We start from the raw sequence: 6,708 nt of genomic DNA, 5'->3' as shown, positions 1-6,708 counted from the left end.
TGCCAGCTCAGCCTGAGATGGAGGGCTTCTCGGAGGAGGGGCTTGGAGCTAAGCGGGCCTCCCACCTCCTCTCAGTGCTGACTCTGGACTTCCCAAGCCTCTTGGGATTCCCACAAGTGTGTGTGTGTGTATGTGTGTGTGTGTGTGTGTGCACGTGCACATCTGGGGGAGTCCCCAGAGCCTGATGAGACACACAAGCGGCCATGCAAAAGACCCCATGCCTCCTGTTGGTGCCATCACTTTCCCAGACACAAGGCCCTTCAGATCACTTATTACCATCAGGCTTTGGACCTCTGTCAACGTGGCCCTCCCTGACCACAGTCACTCCTCAGTGAGGGACAGGCAGCCTTCAGTAGTGTGCAGTACTTAGAAACAGTTTCATTTCTTAAGTTGTGTGAACTAGACATCTGTCACATTTTAGCCACTCGTGGTCACAGCACTGTTCCCAAGGGTGGTCGTGGAGCTGAGATCCTCTTTCCTGTGACCATTGGGAGGTGAGAGCCCCCCACCCCACAAGCCTAAAACTTGAATCCTGAAGGAGAAAATGGAGGCAGGAGAGCCCGGAGCCTGCAGCAGGCCATGGTATCCGGGGCGTCCTGCAGCGCTAGCTGGCTGTGTCTGTGCTCCTACCCAGGCCGGAGCCTGCTCAGGCCTCCTGTCAGTTTTATGAGTGACCCAGTTTCCTTCCTGTAATCTCAGGAGTGGGTTGCAGACGATGACCCTTCCAGAAAATTGGGGTTGGCAGCCTGGTCTGAGTGTGGCTACAGGCTCTGAGCACCCATGTGGGTTCAGGGACAGGGATGTGACAGTCCTTGGCACCCGGTGGCTACCTGTGGTCACCAGGAATGACATGCTTGGGGAAGGCCAGGCTTTGCAGACTGAGCACGTCCCCCGCCATGGATGGTGTGTGGAGCACAAGGAATTAAAAAATCTGTGGTGGGTTTGTTTTTGAATGAAGCTAGACCACCTGAAGAAGGAGAGTGATGAGCTCAAACTCCCAACTGCTCGTCTCAGGGTGGCAGGAAGCTGCTGACTGCAGATGTCATCTCTGACAGCAACGAAACTGAGTCCAAAGCCACACATAGTTGAATTTGGATTGTTGCGAAATACCCACAGAATTTGAATCTACGGCCTCCCCAAATACCGTACAAAAAAGCTAGAGTGCTGATGGGGCATGCGTGGGCCTAGAGAACTGGGATGGGGTAAATGGGACAGCCTGGGGGACCCCAGCCCTGCTCCCCAAGAGCCCCCTTGCCAGCCTCCATGGCCCTTTTTCCCCCATTGGACAAAGTTGTCCCTGTACTTGAAGACCCTGTAATGACATCCCTTGAAGGAGTTGCTTTGTAAGAGAAAAGTCGATTCCCCTCAAAGCCCCCTGCCTTACCGCATCCCTTGAGACCTGGGAGGGTCAGGTCCCAACACAAAATCACACACAGACAGGGAAGGCTTAGCTGCCATGAGAACTGCAGGAAGCTGAGTTTATGTCAACAGAACTCTGCAGAATGTAGGATGGATTCTGAAAGAGCAGGCCTGGAACAGCAGATCTGTCCCATGGGCCACCCAGCAATCTGGGTCAGCTAAACCTGCTCGGGCAGCCGACTGCCTGGAAGCTGGACTCTGGGTGGCCCATGTTAAAACAGGGTTGAGATGCAAGAAATTCCTGGATATAATGCAGAGAAAGGAATTCAGAGATTTATTCTCTCCCAGTCCTGGAAGCTGGAAGTCTGTGATCAAGGTGTCAGCAGGGCTGGTTGCTTCTGAGGCCTCTCTCCTTGGCGTGTAGACTGACGTCTTTTCCCTGTGTCCTCATCACACTATCTTCCCCCTGTACACATCTCTCTCTCTGTCCAGATGTCACCTTTTTACCAGGACACCAGTCATATTGGACCAGGGGCCCACCCTACCCCAGTATGACCTCATCTTAATTAATGACACCTGCAATGACCCAAATTAGGTCCCATTCTGAGGTGCTTGGGCAAGGACTTCCATGTATGAACTTTTATGCAACACAGTTCACTCCATAACAGATGGTGACGTGAGCATATTTGCGGACCTGATTTTGAGTCCAGCCCCTTTTCCCTCGTACCTGCTTGGAACAGGGTTTTGGTAGTTGGAGCTCCATCTTGGACCATGAAGATGAGCACCACATTCTCCACTGTGGGGTTGGTTGTGGTTGGGGGTTCTGTTGAACTCTGCCAAACCCAGATCCTAATTAATACCTATTCCCATGCCCACGGGTGCTCTAGGGGCCTGGGGCATGTTGGGATGCCCCCATCCTATCCTGTGGCTTGTCATCAAGACCACTTTGCATCCACTCACCCAGGGCTCAAAGGGGCTTAACAAGGAGCAATGCAGCTGGTGACATCCAGGGAGGACTGGAGGAGGTGGCTATGAAAATTATGCTGCACCCTCCAACAGGATGCTGCCAGATCAGGCATCCTATTCACCCCAGAGTGGGGACCCATGACCTCCAGTCTCCCTAAGTTACCTGTTGAAAAATACACCCCTTGATGTTAAAGGCCAGACCAGCCATGCCTGCGGCCAGCCAGCTGTCCATCACCAAATGGACTTCATGGTTTTGGATGTTCTGTGGCAAGGGCTTCCATCCCAGGCCAACATCCATCCACCGCAGCTCCTTCCTCTAAGGGCCCGGCCAGGGTGAGTTGATGGAATATACACCCGTTTTAAGATTAGCCTGAGAGGGGCCAGCCCAGTGGCGCAGCAGTTAAGTGCACATGTTCTGCTTCGGTGGCCCAGGGTTCACCAGTTCGGATCTCGGATGTGGACATGGCGCCACTTGGCACGCCATGCTGTGGTAGGCGTCCCACATATAAAGTAGAGGAAGATGGGCATGGATATTAGCTCAGGGCCAGTCTTCCTCAGCGAAAAGAGGAGGATTGGCAGCAGTTAGCTCAGGGTTAATCTTCCTAAAAAAAAAAAAAAGATTAGCCTGAGAAAAAATAGCTTTAGGAAAGAAAACATACTTAAAAATATCAGTTCAGGCCCCTTTCAGCACCACTGTAGTGGGTTCCCGTGGCTGCAACAAATTACCACAAAGTGGTGGCTTAAAAACAGCAGATAGAGATTTTCTCACAGTTGTGAATACCAGAAGTCTGAGATCAAGGTGTCGGCAGGGCTGGATCTCCCTGGATGCTCTGAGGGAGACTGTTCCTCACCTGGCTTCTGGTGACAGCCCGGATCCTTGGCTTGGGGCTACAGGGCCCCAATCTCTGCCTACATCTTCCCTGGCCTTCCCCTCTGTGTCTGTGTGTCTCAAATCTCCCTCTCCTTTCCCTGAGAAGGAGCCCAGTCACTGGATTTAGGGCTCATCCTGAGATCCTTAATTACATTTACAGACACTCTATTTCCAAATAAGGTCACCTCCATAGGTGCTGGGGGTTAGGACATGGACAACCTTTTGGGGTCCACCATTCACCCCACTATAGCCACAAAGAAACGCTGCCCCTTTGGCCTCATCGATACACACTCTGCCCCTCTACTTTGTTATAGGGGTATTTTAAGGTTGGTTGTGGGTTGTGAGAAGCACAAAACCCATGACTGATGCCACAAAGCACACAACCCTGTGCAGAGCCACCTATCCATCACACACACCCACCATGGGGCCAAGTACCTGCCCAGCCAGCAACCGGATACCTACATGCTAGACAGCAAAAAATGCCCAAGACATAGCCGTCACCCTGGCCAAGGCCAGGTGGGCTGTGGGGGGAGGGGGGGCCCACACGTGGGACACAGACAGAAAACCTGCTGTGCTGGCTCTGGAGCTATATCTGGAAGCTTCTGCTGCATGTGCGCACACCCGCTCCCTCTCTCATCTTGCTCTGGACTTTGCTTATCCAGCACCCAGGGAGGATGTCTCCATCCACGAGCAAGGGGAGCAGGAAATGCTGATGTGTGTCCCTCTTCCTGGGCTTCCGGCCTCCAAACAGGAATGTTTCAAGGCCCAGGAGTGATAGGACACAGTCAGTGATAGTGGCCTGGGCCCTGCCCTTGGGACAACCCCCAGCCAAGGCCATCCTGTTAAAACAGGACGAGTCACGAGTTGGCCCTGCCGGGAAGGGCCTTGCCTTGTGCTGACTCGGCAAATGAGCAGAGGCCCAGGGCTGCCTGCAAGGTCAGGGCCCCCACCCTGATCCCTCCTAGGGAGCACTGGCCAACCGGGAAAGACGGAAGTCCAGTCCTCAGAAACCCCACAGCCACTAGGCACATCCAACAACCAGGTGCGAGTGCTCTTGGGGTGTTGGCCATGAAATGGGCTCCCCATAATAACTCAGGGATGCCCTCAAGGCTGTCCCAGAGAGGCAGCCTCAGGCTGGGGACCCTCAGCCAGCCAGGTGCACCTGGGGTAGGGCACTCTGGTCCTGCACGTGTCCCGAGCATGGGGAGATTCAGTTGGCAGCAGGAGGGCTTGTCTCTGCAGGCCCCTCACTCCATGGGGCCTGTCCTTGCCCTTGTCTGTCCTCCAGTGCCCCCTGCACACAGGCAGGGGGGAAGGAGAAAGACAGTGGAGGGGGGCAGACCTGGGCTTACAGCTCAGAGCCTGGACCTTGACCTGGACACCCCGAACCCAGCACTGGCAGGGCAGGCTGATCCATAAGCAAGAAGGCTAGGAATGGGGGCTGAGGGCTAGTTTTAGGGCCTGGGCAAGAGGTTTATACTCACATTTGTATTAAATTTACATAATTAGGATTCAATACATTGAAGTTATAAATTCAAAACCTAATTTTTTAATCTGTTAAGTTCAATTTTACAAACCCTGTTATTCCCTTTATAAGCCTAGAAGATTTTAAAGCGATGCTTAAGGGATCTTCACATGATATTTGGTCCCATCTACAAACACAGTTAATTAAGCATTTTCAACATTTCAAACTAAATTTATAAGTTAAATATCTTTTACATCCTTTTTAAGTACTTCAGCTTGTCTAAATTGACAACAAAATCTCTGGTGCTTCAAAAATCGATACACTCAATAGATTAAAATTTAAAACTTGGTGAATCCCAAGTTGTCTTAAATGTTCCAGAAACATGAAATACTAAATGTGTCAGGTTTCACTTAATACATAGATGATAACACTCTCATTCTGATTCCCTCAGACCTTTCTACGCCTCATTCTAAATCTTCCTGTAGCTGAAAGACACGTATCCATTCAAAGAAGTCAGCTCTCAATGCAGCTTCTGGGGCCCCTTGGCATCAACTACACCAGCTGTGAGGCTGACAGCTTTGTGCTGACAATTCCACAGGGTCCCAGAACCCTGCCCAGAGGGAGCTCTGCACAGGGTCCCGGCACTGGGCTCCCCGCCCTTCCTTTCCACCTGCTCTTAGGGTCTGCGATACTGGCCCAGAGTGAACCCCGAGTGGATGTGGCAATTCTTTAGCTCCAAAGACCTCTGAACTCAGTGAGATCCTACGGTGACTAAATGCCTTTCTCACTAAGGGAACTTTGGTCTTGCTGGAGTCTCCTTAGCATTCCCTAAGACTGCACAACACTCAGGGCATCCAGCGTGGCTTACTGGGGCCCTCTCCAGAGCTCTGCCTGACTTGGAGTCACTATCCCAAAGGTCAGGCCACAGGGCCAAGCTGGCTTCCAGGAACACAGAGCTGCCCAGTGACACTTGACAGTTGGTACATGACGTGGCTCAGCACACGCACCAGCCCCAACCCCCTCTCCGATGACTGTGGGGGTCAGCTGGCAGGAAATATGGGGAAGAGAAAGAAGGAAACACAACTAGGAAGAAAGAGAACAAAGTTCAGTTCAGGGAGAAGCCTCTCAAGCAGCAGAAATGGGGAAACAGCTGTGCAGCGCGTCCTGGGGCTGGCCTAGGGGAGGCAGCGTGGGGACCAGCTGGCTGTGCGGTTTTCTGCAGGGAACTGCTGGGAACAGCTAGGGATGGGGAGGGGGCATCGTCAGCTTGTATCAAATGTAAAATGCCTTGTGACGAAAACCACTGGCCACGGGTGCGTTTAATCCATCCCAGAGGCACCCCGAAGCCTCTCGCTGGGGCCTGAGATGGACGGGTTCTGTTTGCCCGGGGTAGGGGTGGGGCTCCAGCTTGTGAGATCCGCAGGATGGTGCCGCCGGTCCAGGAGGCGAGGACAGACAGCGCTGGGTCTCGGATATCTGGGATTTTCGAGGTCCACGGGCCATCCAGAGGGCCTAGAGCACGTGTCCCTGCTCCGGACTGCGCGGTGGACACCAGTGGCCCGTGGATGGCGACGGAAGCCGAGGACTGAGAGGCACCCACCCAGAGAGATGAAGGGGATACCAGAAGAGGGCTAGGCGGAGGGGCGGCCCGGGGGCAGGAGGGAGGCCTGGACAAGTGATTCCCGCGCCCGAGAGAGAAGAACGGGGACGTGAGGAGGTCGGTCCCGTGCTGGCCCCTAGCACGCGGGGCACAGGCCTGGAGACCATGGCGCCCCCTGGTGGTCACCCACGTGGCCGCAGCGCAGACGTCGCGCAGGGCCCCGGGCCTTCCAGAGAGCGCGTGCGCCGCGGGGCGAGGGGCGTGCGTCCCGGACCCGCTGCGGCGCCCCCGAGGGGGACCGCGGCGCCCCCGGAGCCCCGGAGCCCGGTCCCCGCGCCGGCTCCCAAGCGAGGGCGTCGCGCTCCCCGGAGCGCCCGTCACGGGGGCGCTCACCACATGGACGCACCGGGAGCCCACAGGACCGCCGAGGGCCGGGCTCCGCGCACC

Source organism: Equus caballus, chromosome 12, assembly GCF_041296265.1.
Source record: "Equus caballus isolate H_3958 breed thoroughbred chromosome 12, TB-T2T, whole genome shotgun sequence".
Classification (NCBI taxonomy): Eukaryota; Metazoa; Chordata; class Mammalia; order Perissodactyla; family Equidae; genus Equus; species Equus caballus.
This window is presented reverse-complemented; position numbering follows the sequence as displayed.